The 27,123-nt window shown below is 39.5% G+C and overlaps 1 non-coding gene across 1 annotated transcript; it reads left to right on the top strand.

The window, feature by feature from the left end:
• The first annotated feature begins 22,370 nt into the window (after positions 1 to 22,370).
• On the top strand, positions 22,371 to 22,474 carry LOC114218125 (U6 spliceosomal RNA). Its single transcript, XR_003611126.1, has one exon. It is a non-coding gene; the product is annotated as a U6 spliceosomal RNA (small nuclear RNA).
• The last annotated feature ends 4,649 nt before the right edge of the window (positions 22,475 to 27,123 follow it).

The raw sequence follows: 27,123 nt of genomic DNA, 5'->3' as shown, positions 1-27,123 counted from the left end.
AGAGCAAAACTGAGTTGGAAAGCAATGTGCAAGACCAGGTTTCACAGACAAGAACAGGGTAGTGGGAGAGGGCAGCTCAGTGTAGTTCACGAAATGGTTTGCCTGCCATCTTGTCTGGCCTTTATTAAACCAATCCAGCAGCAGTTCATGTGACATTTCTTTGGGGCATCTTAAAAATCCCATGTGGCCCCTGACACATAAATTATAAGTTAATGATGGTCTGCAGTAAACTTGAACCATCTTTGGTACCAGGAAGTGCTGTCCCTGACCGTAACATACATAAGTAGATTGATGACGATAGATTAAAAAAGGAGAAAGGGGGGCACCTGGGTGGTTCAGTCAGTTAAATGGCTGCCTTTGGCTCGAGTCATGGTCTCAGGGTCCTGAGATCGAGCCCCGCATCAGGCTCCCTATTCAGCAGGGAGTCTGCTTCTCCCTCTCCCTCTGCTGCTCCCCCTGCTTGTGCTTGCTCTCTCAAATAAATAAATTAAAAAAAAAAAAAAAGCAGAAAGGAAGAGATTGTTGAGAGGGAAATGGGGGAGAATTGAGGTAGTGTTCTGGGTGCTGAAGTGGAAGAGAAGGGGCAATGAAGAGGATGGTTGACATGGGAACAGAGGTTGAGCCATGAAGAATCCCTACATGCTGGCTTTTCCTCTTGTCCCTCCTCAGAACAAGGTCCTGATGAACAAGGGGGTATTCTTTGGAGAAAGGTGAGCAGAGCATATTGAAGAGGCTACCGAGATAGACACCACCTGGGAGGTGAAGTAATACAAAGTCTTTCAAAGTCCTCCTCCCCACCCCACCCCCCACCTTGGTACCGATCCCATCACCAGATAGAATCTCTTTCATTCACCGGCGGTGCTGTTGGGGGAAATCACTAAATCTCCTTAAGCCTTAGCTTCTATATTTGCAAAATTTGAAGACAGTAATACTTGCTTTATGTATTTCATGGATACTCAAGTAAATACCATACAGCAAATCACTTGGCTAATTGTCAAGTTCTTGAAAATGAGTTATTAGTTCACTATTTTAAGATGTTCCTTGGGGGCGTGAGTAAAATGCTCGCCAATGAGCATTAATCTAGTAACACAGACACACACACACTCACACAGAGAGAACACAGCAGCGCTCAAGCTAGGGGTAAACCTACATCTGAAATGTCAGATCTTAAAGTTGGACACACAGCTTCAATCACAGGGACCTGACTATACACTGAGGCTGAGTGGGAAAGTGAGTGTAAAGTTAGGGAGCAGAAACCTGATCCATTGTAATTCAACCTGTTTGGAGAAAGGTTGTGGACATATGATTGTCCCATTTGAACATAGTGCTTCTCAAATATTTTTAAATGACCAATATTTTAAAATTGAAATAGAATAGAATAAAATAGAAAATACCTAAGGGCATCATGTGTTGCCAGGGTGAGAACTCTTTTTAGTTCGTGTGTGTGTGTGTGTGTGTGTGTGTGTGTGTGTGTGTGTGTGTGTGTGTGTGTGTGTCTACCCCTCAACTCCAGTGCCTTTCTCTGCTTTGGCGTACTGTCATGGACCATGAAGTTTAGGCTTCTTCTTCTGATTCCCTGCTCACCTGACAAATTTCTGCCAACTATTTGTTTTTGCATGAAGCTTCCCTATGAGGAGAGAAGGCCCTGATCCTCCACAGCCAGACTTCCAACGGTATTTGGCTTGATGTATAAATTAATTACAGTGGTATTTGGCTTTATGTGTCAGTTTCAATGAACATGAATGATGTGAGTCTTCCCTTAAGGTGGATCCACTTTTAGTGTGGGGAAGAAAAACCAAGTTTCTAAGCCAGGACTGGGGTGAAGTCATCAGCTTAAATGACACTGTGGGAAACCTTTTAGTGACACATGACCTTCTCTGGTGACCTCCAACCTTGACTAGCTCCTAGGGTAACCAGCCCTCCCTAGAATGCCTGGGACTAAGAGGGGCTTCCAGGACACAGGATACCCAATATTCAAACTGAGACAGGGGCACCTGGGTGGCTCAGTCAGTTAAGCATCTGCCTTCAGCTCAGGTCATGATCGCAGGGTCCTGGGATCAAGTCCCGTGGCGGGCTCACTGCTCAGCGGGGAGTCTGCTTCTCCCTCTGCCCCACTCTCCCCCGCCTGTGCTCTCTTTCTCTCTCTTTCTCAAGTAAATAAATAAAATCTTAAAAAAATAAAACTGAGATAGTGCCAGGCAAACCGGGATGAGGCGATCTCCCTACCAGCACTGTTTCATATGAGCTGCCGCCGTGATCCTGGCCCGGTTGTCGGGAAGAGGGAGCGATGTGAGGGGCAGGAGGAAAAAGGAGACACTTTCTGCCCACAGGTGGGGACACATGAGCACACAGAGCAGGGGACTCAGCAGCTGCCCAGGCAAAGGGCTTGCATGGCCTACAGTCCCCCATCAAGATCACTCGACTGAGGTTACATCTCCTCAGGTCCCTGCAGAGTTTCCCTTTCTCATTCTCCTGACTGTTCGGGAGCCTCTGACCACATCACCTGTCTGCCCAGGCACTGGTGCAAATAACTGGCAATAGGACCAACATACTGAGGCTGAGGCAAGTCTGGATCCACTGAAGGTTGGTTTCATGCACACACTGCCCTCTTAGTCCCAAACTTCAGACTCACCGAAACCCTACCTCTTCACTAGTTACCTACATGTGGTCTCATATTTATATTGTTCCGCCCTATTGTTCGATTCCAGGGTTTACCATCCTTTTACTCAAGAGTCTGCCACCCTGCAGAGTGTAGCCCACGGACGGACACCATTTTTGAGATCCCTCATCCCAGCCTTGGAGCAGACATTCTAGTAAGAGTCACCCTGTCTACACTGGGGACCTCACTCTGCCTCTTTTTCTTTCTTTTTTTTTTTTTTTTTTTGAGGAGATGGTGTTGGATACAAACATGACGTTTATTGTTCTTGAGAAGGCAGGTCAGAAAAAAATGTCTTTTCATAAAAGGTTTATACATATTTCCTTTCAAGGCCAAAGCTCAGAGCGACAATTGCGCTGCAGGTTTTTGTCTCAGAGTGTCAGCTTCTTTCACTGAGACAGATTTTGTACCCAGTAAATGCCCAGCTACCATGTCTACAGTTGGATAAGACTGACAAATCTATACAACCTTGTTAACTATCGCTTAATGAAGATAGAGGAAACATTTTCACGAATGATTGTAAGTGTCATAATCAGGTTTGTTCTGTTTTGAGAGGTGCTCTTTTAAATTTTTAATTTTGAAATAATTGCATATTTATATGAAGTTTTAAGAAATAATGCAGAGAAATCCTGTATACCCTTTATATACCCTTTACTCAGTTTCTCCCGTTAGTAACATCTTGCAGAACTACAGTACAATATGGCAACTGGGACACTGACATCTACGTAGTCAAAATATGAACATTTCCATCAGCACAAGGATTTCTCCTATTGTACTTCTATTTTTTTAAAAGATTATTTTATTTATTTGACAGAGAGAGACACAGCGAGAGAGGGAACACAAACAGGGGGGAGTGGGAGAGGGACAAGCAGGCTTCCCGCGGAGCAGGGAGCCCGATGTGGGGCTCGATCCCAGGACCCCGGGATCATGACCTGAGCCGAAGGCAGACGCTTAACGACTGAGCCACCCAGGTGACCCTCCTATTGTACTTTTATAGTGACACCTACTAACCTCCCTCAACCCCTGAAAACCACTAATCTAGTCTCCATTTCTATAACTTTGTCATTTTAAGAAAGTTGTATAAATAACATCATATGGTGTGCAACCCTTGGGGACTGGCTTCTTCCTCTTAGCATAATTCCCTGGCGTTCCATCCACCTTGTTACAGGTATCAATAGTTCTTTTCTTGTTACTGCTCAGTAGCATTCCATCTAAGCAGCTGTTATATCTTAGGCAAGTCACTCTACTTCTCTTGACTTTACTTTCTCCTCCGTAAAGTGGGGGAGTTGGACGGGATGACACTACAACTTTTTTTTTCAATTGTGAAATTTCTATTTTATGGGTTCTCATCTCCCCGTTGATATCATTTTATGATTATAGAACTCAGCTCACTCTCTTCTCTCATACATTCTGCTTCCAGGCGAAAGGCAGGAATAACAAACCCTGTAGGAGAGGTGGTTAGGGCAGGAAGTGGGAGCAGTGAGCCGATCATGTCTGATGATGTTTTCTCCTGAATTTTATATCTCATGAATGACTACTGGGACAACCATGGGTTTGAGTTATGGGCCCCTCTCCTTTCTCCTAGCATCAAAATGAGCTTCATTACCTGACTTACGTTATTTGATTTTTGGCCTAGACTGAAAATCTAGTGGGCCAAGTACAAGGTTGAGGTCATAGCTAAAGGAAACCCTCAAAACAATCTAAATTGTTTAAGTTTTTGACATTTGCCAGAAGCCATCACAATAAAAGTCTACAGCTTTGCAAATCATGTTCCAGTTTAGCGATTATTCATTCCGTATGGGGCTGTGGCTGGTGCTGTGGTGGAGGTGTGGGGAGTGAAATATAAGCCCTAATAGACTGCCATGAATAATGGAGATCCATATTTACATTTGAGAAGAAGCGAAGCAGTACTAGGTTGATAATAACCATCCTCCCATCATTTCTACCGGAAAATTGGGGACCTTCCCTACTGTGCCTCCCTAACACTTACATATTCAGGGCAAGGTAACTGCATAATACCTCTTAGATCCCATCTCCATGTGTTCTTTCTGGAAAAAGTTCACCCCATATACAACTCTGAGACCTAAACTTCCTTCTTAACTGTGCAGCTGCTCATCAGAACTGGGTCGATAATTCTGTATCATTAATTATCTGTGCTTTCACTCAGCTTCTCAATAGAGAACTCCTCCGCCCCCCCACCAGTTGCCTAAGACTCCATATGTCATTTATTTGTCTTGTGTCAATTTTCTCAGTTTTCAGATGAAAATATCTCAGCTAAATGACTCCCGACTCTGCCTCTGCAACTCCCCAGGACATCTCCAGTTATCTTAAGAGGTGTCACAACATTCTTCCCAAACAAAATTCTAATTAATTCATTAATGAAAAAATAAGAATTGTGGAGACAGTAGGAGAGGAGGGAGGACTCTAAGTTGTCACAAAACCTAGCAATGGCAGAGAATTCTATTGCCAGAAGGTTCGGACTTGCTGGGAATGACCCAGTCATGGTAAGCTGCAAGCGAGATTGAAAGAGATCAGACAAATGGAGATTTGAACTGAACTGCCTAATTAGAAATGATTTAGTTTTTTAAATCCGGGCAGTACTGTATTTTCAAGCAAGGTGGGCATTATTTGGAATTATCCATAGAAACAATGTCACAAATAATGATTGGTTTCTTGGGAGACCAAGGATTCCCAGAAGCTGAACTAATGGTATTAGTGTAAATTCTGGAAAGCTGGGTGGGGCGGGAGGAGTCCCTGGCATGCAGACGAGAGGTCCAAGACAGGGATTTACAAAATTTTTCTTTCAGAGCAATATTTAACATCGTTGGGGCTTGGCTTTGATGCTCTTCCATCTTAGCTTCCTTGCTTTTTTCTCTAGGTCCCTGTGTCCTAGTGAAACTTTCAGCTCATCTTCAACAGCCTATTCAAGATGGTCATACACGGGCCCCAAATGCTCGTGTTCTGCCACCTTGATAGTATGCAAGGCAAAACCTTTCCTCGGAGAATTTTGGCCACCCTGTAAGTCTTTAAGATTGCCCACCATTTTATAGGGGCCCTGTTTCCATTCTCAGCTTTCTGCTCCTAATTCCCACTCTAATACCTGACATCTCAAACTCCACATGTACAACTGGGCTCCCGATCTCTTCCCCAATACCCTCTCCTACTACATCTCAGATAACAGTAACTTAATGCATCCAGTTTCTCAGGCCAACAGTCTTGATGTTACTGTTGATTCTTCTTCCTTTCACACCTCACATTCCATCATGCAGCAAATCTAACCACTTTTACCTGTGAACTGCTACTTTGGTAGAACCACCACCATCTCCTTCCAGATTCTTGTAATTGCTTGCCGTAGTCTAACTCATGTCCCTTTTTCTACCCTTGCCTTTATATAGTCATTTCCCAAGAGAACTGCCACAGCAATCCCACAAAATGTAAGCAAGTTCACATCATTGTGGTGCTCCAAGGTTTTGCCATCTCACACAGAGTAAAAATGGAAGTCCTTACAGTATATTACAAGACCCCATGATCTCCCACCATTCCCCGACTGACCTGTTCTCTTACTTTTCTCCCCACAGCCTCCTCCACCCCCACCTCTCTGTGGATCACTGGAGTTCCCTCAACACACCGGGCCAGCTCCTATCTCGTTCCCTCTGTCTTTTCTCAGTATTCTCAAGGCTTGCTTTCTACCAACTTCCAAGCCTTCTTGACAAGCCTATTCTAAATACTGTTCATCTATAGATGAATGAATAAAGAAGTGGGATATATATATATATATATATGTATGTATATAATGGAATATTACTCAGCCATAAAAAAGAATGAGATCTTGCCATTTATGACAACATGGATGGGCCTAGAGAATATTATGCTAAGTGAAATAAGCCTGAGAAAGACAAATACCATATGATTTCACTTATATGTGGAGTCTAAAAAAACCAATGAATGAACAAGCAAGCAAAAAATAGAAACAGACTCATACATACAGAGAACAAATTAGTGGTTGCTAGAGGGGAAGTAGGTGGGGGATGAGGGAAATAGGCAAAGGGAATTAAGAGGTAAAAACTTTGAGTTATAAAATAAATAAGTCATGGAGATGAAGAGTACAGCATAGGGAATTAAGTCAGTAATATTGTAATAATGTTGTATGATGACAGATGGTGACTACACTTAGAGTGATGAGCACTGAGTAATGTATACAATTGTTGTATCGATATGTTGTCCACCTGAAACTAATATAACATTATATGTCAACTATACTTCAATTAAAAAAAATAACATGCAGAGTCAGGGCTTAACCCTGACCTTGTGATAATATTATTCAATGTCCTTATAAAATCCCCATTGGCATACACGAAACTATGAAAGGCCATTTCACACCTTCACTAATAAATGTTGCAATTACATTCTAAAAATACAGCCATGTTTACCAATTAATTTTAATGAACCAGGTTACAGGTAAGCATTCGCTATGCAATATGTTGCTGATTAAAACCAGAATATTATTAGCATATGGTGAAGTAAATCATCCTGTAGATATTCATGGGAAAGAGCATATTTTAACTCTTAATTTGTTACATTTGACATCAATCAGTTTTAGAAGTTTGCTTCCCATGACTTGTATGGTTAAGCACAAATTTACCTACAATTATTTGGTCCCAAATGTTCTCCACTTACAGATCTCTCCCATTTCCAGGCTCACACCTCTTGTTTTATTCTATATAAGGAGCACCAGAATGGGCTAGTCACAGCTTTGCTTCTCAATGGCTGTGTGACTTTGGACAAATCCCTGTTCTTTCTGTATCAATTGCCTCAGTTGTAACAGGGGAACTACAATGATTCTCTTATTTCCTCCTTCATGGTATATCGTTCATCATAGATACACACAAACTCTCCTTTCTCTCCCCCCTTTCCTCCCTCCCTCTCTGTCTCTCTCCCTCCCTCCCTCTCTCTCTCTGTCTCCGTCTCTCTCTCACACACACATACACACACAATTATTGACAACTTTCTTTGGTTTCTACATTTACATAAGGGGTTGCAAGATAGCACAGAGGGTTCCTGTATATCCTTCACCGAGATCCCTCTAATACTAACACCTTCCACAGCCATGGTACACACATCAAAACTCAGAAATGTTGGTCTCATTTGAAATCACCTTGTGTTCTTCCACTTCTAACATTTTGTTCATCTCATTTCTGCTTCATGGGACACCTCTTCACTATGTGCAGCTCTCTGTCTTCACACAGGAAGTTCTCACGGATCACTCCAAGCCTTCTTCCATTGCAGTCTCCCAGACCTCAACGTCATATGGTAGCTCACATTCTTATTTGACATTATTTCTTCTTATGCCTCATCTTTCCCATAGAAGCGCCTAGCAAGAAGAGACTATATCTGGGGTCCTATAATGATGGAATGGAACAGAGCCTTCCCATGTACCCCCCCCCCCCATTTCCCCTTGCCCCTGTTGACCATCTCGGACTGTTATGTAAACAAATAACAAACTATTACTGGCTTAAACCTCTGAGATTGTAAGTTTATTAGAGTATTTAACACTCAATGAAGTATTGTAGAGCAAATTAGGTAGAAAAATCACTGTGAGAAGTACATAGTTCTCACAATAAGAATGTCTAAATGGATGGTAAAGTTGATGGTAAATCAATAAATAATTATTTTTGATGTTTACCTACTAGCAGATGGTTATGAGTTTTTTTTTTTTTAAGATTTTATTTATTTGAGAGGGAAAGAGAGAGAGAGCATGAGAGGGGAGACACTCAGAGGGAGAAGCAGACTCCCCGCCGAGCAGGGAGACCGATGTGGGACTCGACCCCGGGACTCCAGGATCATGACCTGAGCCGAGGGCAGTCGCTTAACCAACTGAGCCACCCAGGCGCCCTATGAGCTGTTCTTTGAAGTATGGTCTGTATGCACTGGTTTTTCACTTGAGAAATGAAAAACAGGATGAATTTATGGCTGTATCGGAGATCAGAACTATACGAGTGGGGCCTCAACCTCCTTAGGCCTATGTTGTAGGTAGCTTTCCGCTATCACTACACCCCGAGTCTCATGAGCACTTTTGCAGCCTCTTTGCCCAGGACAAGAAATGTTAATCCCATTTTTCAGATGAATAAATCAGAGCTCAAAGATGTTACATGAATTGCCCAAGGTGAGAGAACGGGTGTTGACAATCTTGGAGATCTCAAGTCCCTAAGTTCCATAAGGCCTCCACCTTGCAATGTGGGGATGCAGCATTACAAAATGATTTCTATTTCTCTTACTGCAAAATACAATTGTTCATCTTCGGGGTTTTATTCATGCTATTCTGACTCCAATGCTGTTGTTTTTACTTTCGGCCACTGTCATGTCCCTGACAGAAGTAGCTCTCTCCCTCCTTTTCTCCCTCCCTCATGCACGTCCACACACCTACATGTATCTCACCTGGCTATGGGGATGTAAAATGGGGTAGCGACCACGGAAAACAGTTTGTCAGTTACTTAAAAGGCTGAACATAGAGTTACGATATGACCCAAAAATTCCACTCCTAAAAATATGCTCGAGAAAACTGAAAACAGGGGTTCACACAAAAACTTGTACACAATGTTTATAATAACCCCAAAGTGGAAACAACCCACAGGTCCATCCATTTGAATTAGGAGTAGGTAAACTGTGGCACATCCATACAATTGAATATTACTCAGCAATAAAAAAGAATGAAATACTGGTATGTGGATGAATCTCGAAGCGTTATGCTACATGAAAGAAGTCACACACAAAAGGACATGTGTTATATGATTCCATTAACATGAAATGTCCAGAATTAGTAAATCCATAGAGATGGAAAGTAGATTAGTGGTTCCTCTGGGTTAGGGGGAGGGAGGGAACAGAGAGTAAGTGTTAATGGATACGGAGTTCCTTTTTGGCATTCTGGAATTAGACAATAGTGACAGTTGCATAACCTTGTGATTATGCTAAAACCCACTCAGTTGTATACTTTAAATGGGTGAGTTTTATGGTATGTAAATTATAGCACAATTTTTAAAAAGGCAAAAGAGACGTCTTACCTGGCTCACACCTATTTGCAATTTGCTGTTCCACACACGCATCACCTCCTTCAAAGAATCTTCCCTGTATCACCCCCATGTGCTATTGTAACTCCTGGGGAATTAATGTTACCATATTGTATTGTGATGACACCTGTTTTTCCTTTGCTCTTTCAGATTTTGAGCTCTTTGATGAAGGATTTATTTTAAAAAGTGCTTTTATTTATTTTATCTATTTATTTATTTTTAGAGTAGGCTCCATGCCCAGTGTGGGGTTTGAACTCACAACCCTGAGATCAAGAGTTGCATGCTCTACTGACTGAGCCAGCCAGGCAACTCTTTATTTATTTTTGTTTAAAAAAATGAAACGGTGCTTTTAAATTTCCCAGAATGTACGGAAAAGGAAATTTTGTTAGTGATTACTAATGTTATTTCAATATTATCAAGAACCCACCAGCTACATGAAATTGATTCTTTGATATTTACTGAGTCCTGTTTTGTGGCACTTTACGGTAAATTTTTGTAAATGCTCCATATGTATCAAACAAAATGCACATTCCCTAAATTCCCTATAATGGATAACGTTTTAAACAGTATTGCTCAAAACTTCTATATCCCACAATTCTCTAGTCTGCTTGATCTACCAATTATTGAGGAAAATGTATTGAAATATTCCATTGTGATTGTGAAATTTAAATTTCTTCTTGTAAGTCTTCACCTTTAACCTTACATATTTTGGACATAGATTTTCAGGTGTATATAGGTTGGGAATTGCTATATCATCTGCTGAAGTTTCTTTTGAGTATTATGAAATATTTCTCTTTAAACCTAATGGTATTAATTTTCTTAAAGTTCTATTTTGATTAATATTGGTATATAGCCGTATTTGCTTTGTTTAGGTTGCACTTGCCTGGTATATTTTTATTTTTCCTCTGTGCATGCATATAAAGTAGGCTTTAAAAATTCAATTTGACAATCTCTGCTTTTAACCAGTAAATGTAGGGTTTTTGTATTTTTTGTGATTATTAATGTATTTAGATTTATTCAAACTCTTACTTTGTGCTTTATATCTTACTTTTCCTATGCATGCTTTTTCTCTGTTTTTGTTCATATCGGATTGTTTGGGTTTCTTTACTTTTTTAATCACCTACTACTACTACTTTGGAAATATTTTGGAAGTATCTCCAATATACAGTAGTTGTTACTTTTCAGTATGTAACTTGTATATGTTAAATTAATATTATTAAAATTACTATTTTTATTTTCCTTCTAAATAATACAAGGGACTAAGGCTACTTAAACTATATTCAGTCTTATCCCCTAACTTCCATTTTACATATTATTTCCCAGTATTTAAAGTATAACTTGCTTTTGCTATTTCCCAAATTATTCCATTGTGATTACTGTTTTGTTAGACAACGTGCTTATATTTTTGCATCAATGTCCTTTGGCATCACCATTAATTTTTGTATCTCACTCCTTCCTTCTGTGTTCAGTTTCCTTATTACAGAAACACATCTTTTAAAAAATTATTTTTCTGAGTAAAAGCCTGAGAATGACCAATTGTCTTACAAGTTGGCAGTTTTCTCTCAATGGCTGTATAGCTTTCGTTGGTACTGGTGGATGTCTGCTGACAGATTAATTAATTTATTGCTTTTTATTTCATAGGTCTTATTTCTGGTCAATTCTAAGATGTTCCAAATGGCTTTGATTTTCTGCAGTTTCTCAATGATTTGTCTAGGTGAAAATTAATTTCACTTATGCTGCTTAGAACCCGGAGGGGCAGGGCTCTTGAATTTGAGTGAGCATGTTTTTCATTAATTAAAGAGTCAATACAATTTTCTCTTTGTATATTGTCTGTCCTTCATTCTCTGTGTATCATTTCAAAAATTCATATTGAATATGTTGCTCTTGCTATCCTATTTTCTATTTTTCTCAACTTTTCCTTTGTATTAGTCATTTCTTTAGCTTTCTGTGCCGCATCCTGGGTAATTTTCTCGGACCCAAATTCTAGTCAGTTAATCCATGGAGACAGAAAGTAGATTAGTGGTTGGGTTATGGAAACATTTCTCCAGATGAATTTTGTGTTTGGTTTCCCGGGTGTTCTTGGTTCAAGTTGGTACTACAAATATGAACCCCAAATCTGTGTTAGGTGAGGCCCAGGAGCTAAAACTCTCAGATGAGAGCACTCTTATTCAAGACCAGCTTAAGAAAGATGAAGACTCAAAGTTTCTTCTTGTGTCTATCTGCTGAAGAAGGGTGGATTTTTATCGGTTTCACCGTTTGTTTGAGGCTGAGCCCTTCAAGATCTTACTTCCAGCTTCTCACCTCATTCAGGCTCAGGACAACGGTTTTGTCCCTGCGTGGGCATTAAAACCCAAGCCTGCAAATGACTAAGGCATACCAACTCTCCCAGGCAGCCACAGCGCTGGCCCACTTGCTGGCTTCTCTGGGATTTTAGCTCTTTCATTTCTGTCATCTGTATTTCTTATGACCACACATACTTACTTAAACTATTTTTTCTTTTGAGACTGTCCAGATATTTTTAGCAAGATTTTTTTCCTGCTATCTTAGGCTACCATGTTGTTGGAACCAGAGGTTTGTAATAACTTCATAAAGGGATTCCTTGCATCCAATCTCACAATTCTCAAATCTATTTTTACAAGTACAGCCAGAGAGATGATTTTGAAATGCAAATGTTACTCTCTGACTTAAAAATGTGTCACGGCCCTAAGGAAAAAGATCAACTCCTTGGCATGACTACAAGGTTCCCCAGGATATGAATCATACCTATCTCTAAAATCTTACCCAAGGGGCACCTGGGTGGCTCAGTTAGTTAAGCACCCGACTCTTGATTTCGGCTCAGGTTATGATCTCTTGTTCCTGGGATCGAACCCCACGTCAGGCTCCATGATGTGTGTGGAGCCTGCTTAAGATTCTCTTTTTCCTCATTGTCTGTTGTTGGTGATAAAGGATTGTTTTTCTGCAAATGGGTCATGTTCTCTTCTACTGCAGAGCATTCATATAAGCTGTTCTTTCTGCATAACCCCTCCCCACTTTTAGCATCTCTAATTCTTATTGTTCCTCCTGGTTTCTGCTTAAATGCTACTTCCTCCAAAAGGCCTTCACTATGTACACCCTGATGGCATGTGCACTTGCCACTTCATAACACCCTTAATCTTGTAATTATTGTCCAAGATCTGTCTTTCTGTCTTGGTGCTAAGCTTCCTAAGAAGTAAGACTGTCTATCTTGTTCACTCCTTTGGTCTAGCAATTAATCTAGTGGCTGGCATATAGTAGGCCTTAATAAATCTTTAGGAACAAACAAATGAACAGATTAAGTACTCCATTTGTGAATGGAGTTCCCTGACTGAAGCTTTGCTTAACATCAGACTGCTGCCATCAGTTTTAAGAATGGAACAACTCTTTGAGGAAATTTCTCTTAAAAAAAAAATATATATATATATATATATATATATAGAGAGAGAGAGAGAGAGAGAGAGAGTGTTATTGGGAGAATTGTGATTCTTGGGAAGTGAAGACTAAAGTGAGGTAGAAACCCAAATTCCTCTTTCAACTCATTCAAGGAAGGCTCTGAGCCGAACAGGCCAGAAGGGAGAAAGACAGGCATGGTTACAAAACTTCAGTGCTGGCATAGTAATGAGATTCAATCAATAAGAATGCTTGGATGAGACAAAGGAATCTTTTAAAGGTGAGCAGAGATAATTTTCTATTTCTTCTGGATCAGTGACCTCCAGTGGGACTTAGAAAAGGCTTAGGACACATGTCGCCATGTTGTCAAAGAGCAGGTCATCTTGTCATCAAGTACAGAGTAAGCATGGAATCACTGGACTATGAATCAATAATACAATCTGGATTTCATCACCATCATGTCAAGATACTCCTTACACTGCCATCTCCAAAACTATTTATTTTAAGAATCAGGTATTCATTGATTAGAAGACCAGAATTTGTAATTGTGTCCAATACGTTTTTATGACCACGTGAAGCGTGATTCTATTTTCTTTTAACTTGAAGTTTAATCATTCACTGCTTTTGCAGATAACATCCTTTCATGCTAATATTCATTTTTACTGCAGGACACAGAGGCAAGCCTCTTTGTAAAGCTTTCCTTCTGTGTCAAGATATAGGATGAACATTACTTTTGACATGTGGTTTGTCTTTGCTTCTTTTCTTTCATCCTCCTCTTCCCTTTTATTTTTTATTTATTGGCAGAGGCAGAATGAGAGGGAGCTTAAAGAATGAGGTGTTTTCTTTTCAGAGTCTACTAAGTATCCTTTCCCATCGACTCCATCAGGAAGATAAAAAACAAAGCCAAGAAAGTAATTTTAAAAGATAAAACAAACAAAAAGCAAACATTTCAAAAGTGATTATTCTTATTTTCCGAAAAGAGTCCTGATACAGCAGTCTGTGATATAAAAATATGACCATTTGAAAAGCTCTCTGTAGATATATCCATTATTACCATGGGAAGTAGATGTTAGAAAAATTTAAAAGTCTCTATTAGAGGGAGAGAATAGAGTATGAAAAGCAATTCCCAGGGCAGTGATGATATCTAAATTGTCTCCCTTTACTTCCAATTGTTCATAAAATATTGATGAAATTTTCTACTTACTTAATGTGCCTGAAATTCTGATATTGAAGATTCAAGTAGCTTGTCAAAGCTATCTTTTAAGAATTCAAATTCCTTTGGGAGGATTAAGGAATCATTTTCATGTTAGTGTAAATTAGTTCAACCAGACTGCTTTCGTATTATCTCAATTTCACTGAATAACTCAGAGATTCAGAGTTTTGATGGGGAAGGGATAGAGTATTGGGGACAGCATGAAGATACAGATATCCTTTTTTTCATTTTTACATTTTTCTTATTTAAAAATTTTTTTTATTACCATATAATGTGTTATTTGTTTCAGGAGTACGGGTCTGTGATTCATCAGTCTTGCACAATTCACAGCGCTCACCATAGCACGTACCCTCCCCAGTGTCCATCACCCAGCCACCCTATCCCTCCCACCCCCCACCACTCCAGCAACCCTCAGTTTGTTTCCTGAGATTAAGAGTCTCTTATGGTTTGTCTCCCTCTCTGGTTTCGTCTTGTTTCATTTTTCCCTCCCTTCCCCTATGAGCCTCTGCCTTGTTTCTCAAATTCCTCCTATCAGTGAGATCGTATGATACTTGTCTTTCTCTGATTGACTTATTTCACTTGGCATAATACCCTCTAGTTCCATCCTTGTCATGTAAATGCAAGATTTCATTTTTTTGATGGCTGCATAATATTCTGTAAGAGACAGATATCCTTAAGAGAGGGGCAAAAAAGGCAACATAAGACTCATAAAGAGAGATAGGAAAGTACTAAAGTAAAAGGGAATTTTATTCTTCCTCCCAACACCTGAATTAATTCAGTATTCAGGCATTGTATACATAGTATAATAGTATAGTTAATATATATTATACATAATATATATATATAGTTAATAATACTATTAATATTAGAGGCTGGCTAAATCACGGTTAATACAGTCTTTTAGAAGCATCTGTATGACCTGGTTGCCATTTAAATATATTTATTGGAAAAGATATTCGGAGGTTGGAAAGATACCTTGAGATTCAAATCTTGATGTATAATCATACTTTTGATACTATAGATTGTTCCTAAGTTGCTATGTGCATCATATCACATCACTTTGGAATATAAACTTTTAGGCCAGATACAGTAAGAACCCAGATGCTTAATTATCAGTTATTCTTTCTTTGAATTCATAAAGAAAACAAAAGTCTTAACATATCCACTCCTTGGCTGGTTGGGGAGAGAAAAACCTCTCTCCAGTACTTTTCCAGACTAATGCTTATTTTTGGAGAGTAAGCTGTTAGAGTCTACTGACATTTATAAGGAAGAAAGAGAAAAATCCTCATTTTTTCAGTTCTCAAGTTGTCACCTATCAGGAACATAGCCAAGCACAAAAAATGTTATAAAAATATCTCTGAGTGACCCAAGTACCAATATGCCCTGTTTTTTACTCATAGGAAAACTACTCAGATTAATCTCAACCCTTATTTACTCTTACTTTACATACACTTCCAGTAAGTCACATTGTCTGGTTTCCAAGTCCAAAACAGTCTGGAAACAGCGAACTAAGAGACGGTATGGGAAGAGGCCCTTATGTAACCTCATGGAACACTGTAAGTGACATATTACTTTTAAGAGAATTTATCTTTATTTTCCTTAAAACATTTTTTTGAAGCTTATCTCTCTTGAGTAAATACTCTTACCCAACTTTAGGGCTGAGCACTTACATTACGTTACTTAATTATCTCTCCCTCAGTTTGATGAGGTAGGAATTACTATCAGCATGCATTCTCTTCCACTTCTCCTCCCTTTACTCTCATAGAACTAAGTGGTTAGGTGGGGATATTACATTTATTGAATTCATATTAAATTCATATGATAGGTTATGTAATATTTGAAGGATAGCATGAAAGGTATTGTTCCAGGAAAATTTGCTATCATGATTGCTGTGAAGAGACTATATACATATTCATATATCCTGACCACTCCATCTAACCTCCTGCCCCACCCCACCATTTCCACGGCGGATGATTTTTTCCTCTCATTAGAGAAGGGTCCAGGAAGGACATGGGCAGGTTTCCTGCTTATCTCGCACCAGCAGCCAATCACCACCTTGTGCTTACACAGTTTGCTCTACCCTTAAATTTAGGCAGAACCTAGGCAACCCTGCAAGCAAATGTATGTATACATACAAAATGTTCTCAAATTCACTAGTAATCAAGGAAATGCAAATTAAAATCTGTTCATATTACTCATAATAAGAATACATTGATGGTAGGAGTAGAAGTTTGTAAAACAATTTAGAGATTAACTTGGCAATACCTACCAATGTTATAGCTATCTTATTACCCAGAAATTCTACTCCTAGGTCTATGTGCTAGGATTAACTCTCACACATGCACATACAGACAGAAACAGAACACAACTATTGGAAGCAATTTTATGGTAGAAAAATCAGGAAGAATCCAAATGTCCATCAGCAAGACAGTGTTCCCAGTATTGCTTTTCTACCCAAGAGAATAATAAAGAGCAATGAAAAATCCACTGGCCCAGAGCTACATATATCCACATGTATGAAAATCCAAGTTTAATACTGAATGAGGAAAGCAAGTTTCAGAAGGATACAAACAGTATACCATTTATATAAAATTTAAAACACTAAATATTATTCAAGCAAATATACATACAAAATCAAACTCCAAAGAAATCCTCTAAATCCTAGGCCATGATTACCTTTGGAAAGCGTAAATTTTTATCAAAGAGGCATCAACAAGGAGCATTAATTCTTTTGGTAATATATCATTTTTTTTAAGTTGAGTGAGATGTGCATATGTATCTGTTTTATTATTTCAATACTTCTTTGTATGACTGAAATATTTCAATATAAATTAAAAATATGTAAAATTAAGGGTGCCTGGCTGGCTCATTTGGTAGAGCCTGTGACTCTTGATCTTGGGGTTGTGAGTTTGAGCCCCACATTGAGTGTAGAGATTATTTTATATATATATATATATATATATATACACACACACACACACACACACATAGATATCTATCTATATATATAAAATCTCTATATATAAAATACTGGTTACTACTAAGTCACAAAAACTGACACACCAAAGCCAAAACTCTCTTAAACGAATATCATCGAGATGACAATGGAGTTACATGTGAGACAGGAAACCATCAAAATCCTAGAGGAGAACATAGGCAGCAACCTCTTTGACCTCGGCTACAGCAGCTTCTTACTAGACATGTTACTGGAGGCAAGGGAAACAAAAGCAAAAACGAACTGTTGGGACTTCATTAGGATAAAAAGTTTCTGCACAGAGAAGGAAACAATCAACAAAACTATGGAATGGGAGAAGAGATTTGCAAATGGCATATCTGATAAAGGGTTAGTATCCAAAATCTATAAAGATTTTTATCAAACTCAATGCCCATAAAACAAATAATCCAGTTAAGAAATGGGAAGGCATGAATACACATTTTCCAAAAAAGGCATCCAGATGGCTAACAGACACATGAAAAGATGCTCAACATCATTCATCATCAGGAAAATGCAAATCAAAACCACAATGAGATACCACCTCACACCTGTCAGGATGGCTAAAATGAACAAGTCAGGAAACGACAGATGCTGGCAGGGATGCGGAGAAAGGGGAACCCTCCCACACTGTTGGTGGGAATGCAAGCTGGTGCAGCCACTCTGGAGAACAGTATGGAGGTTCCTCAGAAAGTTGAAAACAGAACCCTATGACCGAGCAATTGCACTACTAGGTATTTACTCGAAGGATATAAAAATACAGATGTGAAGGGGCATACGCACCCTGATGTTTATAGCAGCATTATCAACAATAGCCAAACTATAGAGAGAGCCCAAATGTCCCTCAATTGATGAATGGATAAAGAAGATGTGGTATATATGCACAACGGAATATTATTCAGCCATAATAAAGAATGAAATCTTGCCATTTGCAAGGACATGGATGGAGCTAGAGTGCATCATGCTAAGTGAAATAAGTCAGTAAGAGAAAGACAAATGCCATATGATTTCACTCATATGTGGAATCTAAGAGACAAAACAGATGAACATATGGGAAGGGGGAAAAAAGACAGAGAGAGGGAAACAAACCAGAAGAGACTTTCAACAATAGAGAACAAACTGAGGGTTGCTGGAGGGGAGGTGGGCAGAGGGTGGGCTGAATGGGTGACGGGCATTAAGGAGGGTACTTGTTGTGATGAGCCCTGGGTGTTGTACATAAGTGATGAATCACTGAATTCTACCCCTGAAACCAATATAGCACTAATTAGGATTTAAATAAAAATTTGAAGGAAAAAAAAACTGACAATAGAGTTGCATTTCCCCAAAATTCAATTACTTGCTAACTTCCACTAATAGAAAAAAAAGCTGAATTTCAGGAAGTGGAAAGGAGCAAATATTCAGACACAAATGGGTACACACACACACACACACACACACACACACACGCATAGACACACATACTCACCTGCATGCTCATTAATAGCTGCGGTAAAAAAATTCATGTATGAAAAGCATGTATATTATACTTTGAAAAATATGATGAGTAGGCATTTTAATGGCCATAATAAGTGACAACTAGCTTCAGGCAAGAGGACAAAATAATACATTATCCAGAAACAAACTGCAAAAGCTCAGGAGCGTGGAGTGATTTAATGTAGGACCAAATGTTTATGATAATAACATATATTATTATTATTATAGTCTCTGCTTTTATGTCTATAAATCTGTCAGTTTTTCTGTCCATCCTTTTATTCCCTTAACACTACACTTTAACCAATCAAGCAATGTTACAGTCTCTACTTATTTACTTCTAGAAGCTCAACCATCAATAATATACACCTCTAACTCATGCAGATGCATTGATTATTCCTAAGTAGGCTAATAAAGAGGGGCACAGAGGGAATTCCACTCTTTGAACGGTGTATTTCATTCCAGGTCCCTGCTGCCTATGTGAGCAAGGAGAAACGGCTAAAAAGCAAAGCCCACTGCTTTGTACTGGCCTCACCGTATCATGGATCTACAGGAGCAGTTTCTATAGCTGGGAATTAAGGTCTTCATATTGGTTCTTATTTCCAGAGAGAATAGTGTTCAGGAAACTAAAATAACCCATTCTTTTTGCTCAGGATCATTGAGATGCCCTATGATAGAATTCCTCAGTTGTTTGCACCACTGATGTTACGTATCTTCTTGCTCAGATGTAAACACCTGGATTCAGTCCACTAAGCTCATGTAAATACCTTGGTGAGATTCATTCAGAGTGAAATTTTAGTTTCTTTTTACTCCTGAAGGTGATGGTTCTAATTTTTAGCAGAAATGTGCCCCAGGCTAGCGGGTTCAGGCTTAAACTCGTTTCTTGTTCATTGTCAATAGTTGCCTTTTAGGTTGATGTAATGAGTAAAGCTGAGCGGTGAAGTCCACCCAGACAGGATCTTTTTCAAGAAAGGCATGCTGTGTAGACCTCTGTCTCAAAGTAAGGGAGCAACTCGTCACAAGGCTGGCTGAAGCCTTCCACTGACACCTCTACTTTATGATGTATCACAGAAAAAACTGATGATTGCAAGTTTTTATTTGTATGCTTGAACTCGATAAATAGCCCTCAAGATTGCCATAATATGCTAAACTTTGGTGAGTTAATTCATTTCATTAGTTAAAAGCTAGATATCAAAGGGAGAATCCCTGAAGAGAGGTAGGAGTGGATGCGAGAGTAGTACTGTTTTGAATTTTAATGGAAACAGCCAATAGAATGTCAGTTGATTTTATCCATTACTACTCAAAAAGGAAAACCCCAAGGCATAGATGTAAATTTTTAACGCATCTTCACAGTGTTTGGAAAGACCATTCATTCATTTGCGGAGTAAAGAATTTGACTCGCACAGATTAGACAGTCATTGTTGGAGAAAGAGATGAGCGCGCCCACTAGTGTTTTGTCTGAGGCTCAGCTAGAAGTTGTCCCTTTTTGTAAGAAGGCGACCCAGGAGGAGACTAAGCGACGTGCTGGAGAAGACAGTCTTCCTTGTGATGTCGCTGAATGAGGTGCTGCCTGGCTGATGGACTGGTTATCACTGCCTGTGGTAGGCTTGCGCAGACATTGGACTTCTATAAATGTAATGCATGCTCCACTCTGGAGCTGTCTTTCTGTACTCCAGAAATTTCTACCTGGCCGTCTACTTATTAACAGACCAAAACTACAACAAGACCCTGCAAAAATGTGCATCATACACAATATAATTCAGGGACCTGCTTTAGGAAAATCAGTAAGTGTATGCAACCAAGGCTTCCCTGCAATTATCTATTGACAGGAGTATCACTAGTAAACACAAGACAGTGAGTATCCCAGATCTCAGTGCAGTCTGTCAAATGCATCAGGGAACTCACTTAAAAGCAGGCTAAGCCTGATGATATCTGGGTAGAGATCCATTATCTCCTTTGTAAATAGGATATACAAATTCCAAGTCATTACAGCTTAGGTAAGGTAGTTTCCTATTAAAAGATAGGAAGCGGGTGGGGCGCACCTGGGTGGCTCAGTTCGTTAAGCAACTGCCTTCAGCTCAGGTCATGATCCTGTGGTCATGATCCTGTAGTCCAGGGATAGGGCTCCCTGCTCAGCAGGGAGTCTGCTTTTCCCTCAGGGAGTCTGCTTCTCCCTCTGACCCTTCCCCCGCCATTCTCCCTTACATACATACATACATACATACATACATACATACATAAAGGAAGGGGGGAAAATTGACGACTGCACGGCTGAGAAAGCACTCTCAAAGTTTTTGTCCTTGACACCTCACCTTCCATTCTTTGCCCCTTTCATAGCTCTCTTCTCAAGAAAATTCCCCCATTGTCTCCTTTAGTTCTTCTATCGTGGATGAGTGTGATCTAATAAAATAATTGAAAACAAGTGCTTTGGTGAGTCACTTTGTGATGTTGGCCATAAATTTCAAAGAGATAATTTGCAGGCTGACATTTTTAAGAGATTTATCACCATCCAAGAGAAGAAACACACCTACTACATTTATTGTATGTGTTGCTACAATATGGTGATCGTGACTTGATAATCTACAGTTCATGCTGTAGTGGGATTTATCCAAAATGAAGAGATTTCTCTTTCTTCCACAAAACATGTAACACACTATTGACCATATAAAGAGGCAAGTTAAATCTGTGTTATTGAACGTTGAGTTTTTAGACTATCTATAGGGTTCACTTCAAAAAGTGCACATTCTTCTTTTATTAGTAAAATTTTTCCAGTTTGTATTTGTCATTAATCTTACTGTTACATTTTACTGAGACTTACTTTATAATCAACTCGTCAGGCTTCAGGCCAACTTGATATCAAAAGGCTTCTCTCAGGGTGGCTGGCATAAGGGGAAGATGAGTGCAGGGTATGTGGAAACTCTCTGGCACCTCTTCTGTAAATCAAAAATTATTTCAGGACAAAATGTTTTCTTTTCTGTTGTTTTGTTTTTAAAGCCTTCTCAGGTGAATTTTTTCATTTGTCAGTGTGTTGACATTGGATTGAATTTTCTATCTGAACTTTATTTTTTTCTTTCTTCTTTTCTGAGACAGCAGGTATGTGCCAAAGAGTGTGGTCAAATATGTGCAACTTTTATGTCAAAAGTACGTAGTATTGTGAGAGATTTTTTTTCCACTAAGAAGGGGAAAATAGCCATTTCTTTTAAACAACGAGAGCATAAGACAGTGGGTACACTCTAGAAATCCAGCTGCTTCTTTAGGTCCATGTGCAAACAGTGTTTCTCCTCTTCACATTGAGCAACAAGCTCAAACTTCAGATTACATCATTGGCTACAAATTGTTTTATTAAAAGTTTCTCTAGGATGGCTTTCTTCAAATCCTTTTATTTTTATCAGGACAAAAAATTTAAGCAGAAAAAGTACTCAAATAATTTAGGCAGAAGGGCAAATTAATTTCAGCATATGTTTCCAATCGGGTTTCCATTTTGTAAACAGAATTACAGAAAGCAAAACTTAGCATAAATGGGTGAATTTCGGGTCTTATTGGGCTGATATCTAAAAGCAGATCAATGGGGTGCTTGCTTCAGCAGCACACATACTAAAACTGGAACCATACAGAGAAGAGTAGCGTCTCTGCGCAAGGACGACACAGAAATTTGTGAAGCATTCCATATTTTTATGTCCTTTAAAATTATGTTCAGTTCTTCGCTTTAATAAAGTCACCCTGGTATCAAAAAAATAAAATAAAATAAAAGCAGATAACGGGGATGCAGACCCTCCTAGATCTCTGATACACACAATATTAGTTACTACTTGGGAAAAAAAAAAGCCTTATACCAAAACACATCAGGAATTGACCTTTCTTTCCTTCTTTTTTTCCCCTGGCGTAGTCATCTTGCTAGCCACATGCACCACGCATTCAGAGAAAGGGCCATTTTAGTATGGCTGCTGAATGTTATATAATGTGCTTCTAGGAAGCACCAATATATATGGAACCCTCTTTTACAAAGCTACACCTTGCACTGGGAATTGGAAGGCAATTTATTTTCAGCGTCTTTCTTTTTCTCTTTGGCTGGAAGGCTCAACCAGCCCTTCCTAGGTAGTCTCCCCTTGGGTAATCTTCCTAGCAACATCTCAGCAAGCAGTCCAATTTCCTTGGACAAGCTACAATTCATGTTATTGGGCAGACTGCAGATCTTCTTGCAAGGCTGTTCTTAATCGAGCTCTCTATTCTGGGTGCTCCTTCAGTCACTTCTACATGTGGGATTACCTTACGGTTTCTCTTCAACCGGAAATGCTCCCATGTTCTAGGTTCATGGGTTTTTTCTACCAACTTCAGACATCTGGAGTGCACTGGCTACGCCCAGAGGGAGGTAGACGACCTCTTTGAGACCTCTAGTCTCTTCTTTCTTGTCTTGATGGGCCAAAATTATCAGTTGCTTATGGTAGGGTGGACATGTTGAATCTCAAATCTGTCAATGCCCCAGGCCAACTTAGAGTCTTTTGTCATCTATAAAATAAAGGTCATAATTCTTACCTCTTAGAGATTTTGTGACAGTTTCACATGACTGATTTCATATCTACATAGATACAGATATATAAAATCCTCCTGCATGTGCTCCATATCTTTGGTTTTCTTACGTTTTCATTTAAATTCCGGTTAGTGAACGCACAGTGTAGTATTAGTTTCAGGTGTACAATTTACTGACTCAACACTTCCATACAACACGTGGTGCGCATCACAAGTGCCCTCCTTAATCCCCATCACCTATTTCGCCCATCTCCCCACCCACTTCCCCTCTGGTAACCATCAGTTTGTTCTCTAGAGTTAAGAGTCTGTTTCTTGGTTTGCTTTTCTCTTTTTTTCCTTTGTTCATTTGTTTTGTTTCTTAAATTCCACATATGAGTAAAATCATATGGTACATGTCTTTCTCTGACTGACTTCTTTTGCCTAGCATAATACTCTCCAGCTCCATCCACGTTGCTGCAAATGGCAAGATTTTATTCTTTTTTATGGCTGAGTAATAGTCCATTGTGTATATATACCACATGTCCTTTATCCATTCATCAGTCAATGGATATTTGGGTTCTTTCCATGATTTGGCCATTGTTGATAATGCTGCTATAAAGATCGGGGTGCATGTATCCCTTCAAATTAGTTTTGTTTTCTTTTTGTTTTTTGGTAAATACCTAGTAGTGTAATTGCTGAATTGTAGGGTAGTTCTATTTTTAACTTTTTGAAGAAACTCCATGCTGTTTTTCAAGAGTGGCTTGCCTTTCTGAAAAGGCTCTTGCCTTTTTATGTGCTCCTAGAGTTGGTAGTGGTGGCTACTCTTAGTCCCTCTAGAGGGCAGCCCCAAGCAGTATCCCTGAGGAGCCATCAAGCTTGACCCACTGTGTGGCATATTTCTGCCCAGATGTCTCACTTTTTAGCAATAAGTGGAAAGTCTTTCAGGGGCCTAGTGGAGCAAGACTGATACTAGGGGTGATACTAGGAAATGTTTCTTCAAAGCTGATACTCTACCTGCTGCATCTTGAAACCTAGTCCTTCAGTGACCCAAGAGAGCCCACCAAGCAGGCAATAATTGTCGTTGCTTCCTCCGTAGTGTTGAATGTTGTTACCAGAAGAACTAGGCAAGAACTCCTGGGCTGAGAATCACAGAATTCAAACTGAATCACAGATATTCTCTATTCACTCAAGCCCACAGTCCAAACTAAGTGCGATAATGATGCCAGTTTGTTTATGCACAAGCACATTCTCTGTTATGGATTGTTTAGTCGGCCATGCTGTTCTACCCAACCCATTATGTTCTTTCTTTCATTGCTCCTTACTTTAATTCTATTGACCTTTCAAACTTTAGCTTAAAATCCATCTGTTCCACCAAATCTCTCTAGATCACTCGTCTCAGCCTGAAGTTATGTATCTCTTCTTTGAATTGCTGTTGGCATAGTCATGCATTAGCCTGTGATTATCATCATCCTCTCAAAGCGCCATTTAAAAATTTCATTGTTATCTAATGAGAAACATGTATCAGGCTTATTTTCTCAGAAAAGTTGGCAAACCCTTTGAGAGAATACATTATACCTTTTTGGTATCTGCCATAATGCCTACAATATCTTAGTGGATATGATATTTTCATTTGCATAATGGCTTCTTCAAATACCTGCAAACCGTCAACTCTCAAAGATTTCAGCTACTGGAGAAGGTCAAGTGGATATGAATAATCCAACACTTGAATTATTCAAAAATCACTTATATTGAGTTTTAGAAGATATTAGTGGCAGCTACATTCTTTCCCTAATAACTGATTTGTAAAAAAATAATAGTAACACCAACACTCACTAGGCCTTCATGCTTTTCAGTGCTCAGCTTGAACTAATAATGATTCACCCGTATTTCTCCAAGCACCTGTAACAGAAGGTGAAAATATAAAGCCCAGTCAAGGACTGGTTATAAGAAAAGCCTAGGGATTACAGTTTCCTTGGTACTCCACAGAGTACCCACAAGCATATTGGTCTACACCTATGCATTTGCCACATTTCACTTGTGTTTTTCACTGATAATTGTTGCTAAGTGAGAGCAGCACACAGCCTACATTGGCATTCTGGTTTTCCCATTTCTTAGCTGTGTAATCATGGATAACTTTCTTAACCTCTCTGTATTTGAGGATACTCCTGAACAAAATCGGAATAATAACAGTGCATATTTTGTAGGTTTTTTGGTATGGGACTTAAAATGGTTTATGTAAGATACTTAGCACAATGTCTCAAATGTTAAAGAGAGAATGAGCAAGTGCAAGAATGCAAGAGAAGAAGAGAGTCACTAGAAGTTTTATTTTCTTCCTTTATTCTCCTAGACTCCAGAGTGTAAAGAATACCAGGGAGGGAGGAGTAGCTACATGTAAAGATAACCCAAACCATGTTCTTCTCTTGGGAGAGAATGATAGGAAAGAAAAGCAATACAAAACCAGTGCAAGAGCAACTCGTAAATGGGTACAGAATTTCTAAGTGTGAGCCATTGGAGGGATGCTATCAGCTACTGGAGGCTACATGTAAACAACACGGAGTGCCTCAACCAATAACATATGTTTGACTTCCAGAAGCTTCCAGAGGGTGGACTAGTTGTGCCTAACTCGATTTACAGGCCAACTGATGATATCATTGAATTCCTGCTATGATGTTGGGGCTGGTGACCCAACGGACATTTAAGGGCTCAAGGGTTTGGAGGGGGAGGTGGGACACAGGTGCAAACATAACTACAGCTTGGAGCAGGAGGAATGTGAATAAAAAAGGAAGCAAGAGTTCAAGCTATCACATAAAAAGTGCCAAATTAGGGCTACAGAAAGAAGATATCACCAGGGTCACTGAGAGAGACCTGTCTGGAAGGGGTGATTTCAGCCAGACGTTGAAGGTTGAATAGGAGGTTAATTTAAGTATGCCACAGCCATGTGTTGTGATAAAAAGAACACTCACTCTTGCTTCAAATAGGCCTGAGGTTAGAAGCCAGGTTCCATTCTTCATGAGCTGCATTTACTAAATAATACATACTTTCAAGACTATTGTGGGAACTATTCGTTAAGTATCTAGTACGGTGTCTGGCATATAGTATAGCCTCAAATACAATAGCTACTATCGGTGACCACAGAGTCTTGGAGTATTTTTTTTTTTTATGATGATATTGCCGTAAGCACTGGTGAGCACAGCTGTTTCACATTTCCTCTCTATGAGCCTGATGCCACTGCTGTGGTCAACACCTGCAGGGGTTTCTGTACTCACCTCCCTGGAAATACCACAGGGAAAGGACAGCCCAGGTTCAGAGCATCCAGAAGCCCGCGACAGAAGCAAAGGAACAAGCTCAAGCCAGTCATGACGGCAAACTCCAAGGACAGTCAAGGTCCTTGGAAAGGGCTGATCTATACGGAACAATAAATCTGGGACACTTTGCCTTTATCTTTCCTTCCTCCTTCACTCCTCTTCTTCAAGGGGCTTTAGCTCTTCCCATCAATGGATAAAGTCAGCAGCCTAATCAAACTCCTAAACACTAAGAGTTAAGGGATTTATTAAGTCACTCTCCCCACAGACATTGGTGTTTCAAATATTTCAAGGGACGGTAAATGTTTAATTTAAATCATGCATGCCTGAGAGTAGGAGTTTGGGTATTAGCAGTCAGTCAACAATGTGGTTGAGAGTGGGGTGGTTATGACCAGAACTGCTGAATTCATTTGAAAAATTTATACGGAGGAAAGCATGGTGGAGGGAAAAGGTGCTTGCATTTAGAATTAGGGGAGCTACCTTAAAATCCCAACTCCGGCACTTTTTAAGAATTG

This window comes from Eumetopias jubatus, unplaced genomic scaffold, assembly GCF_037043125.1.
Source record: "Eumetopias jubatus isolate StellerSeaLion01/CBP00866 unplaced genomic scaffold, mEumJub1_p1.0 scaffold_11, whole genome shotgun sequence".
Lineage (NCBI taxonomy): Eukaryota > Metazoa > Chordata > Mammalia > Carnivora > Otariidae > Eumetopias > Eumetopias jubatus.
Note: the sequence above shows the minus strand (reverse complement) of the source record. Positions and strands in the feature narration are given on the sequence as shown.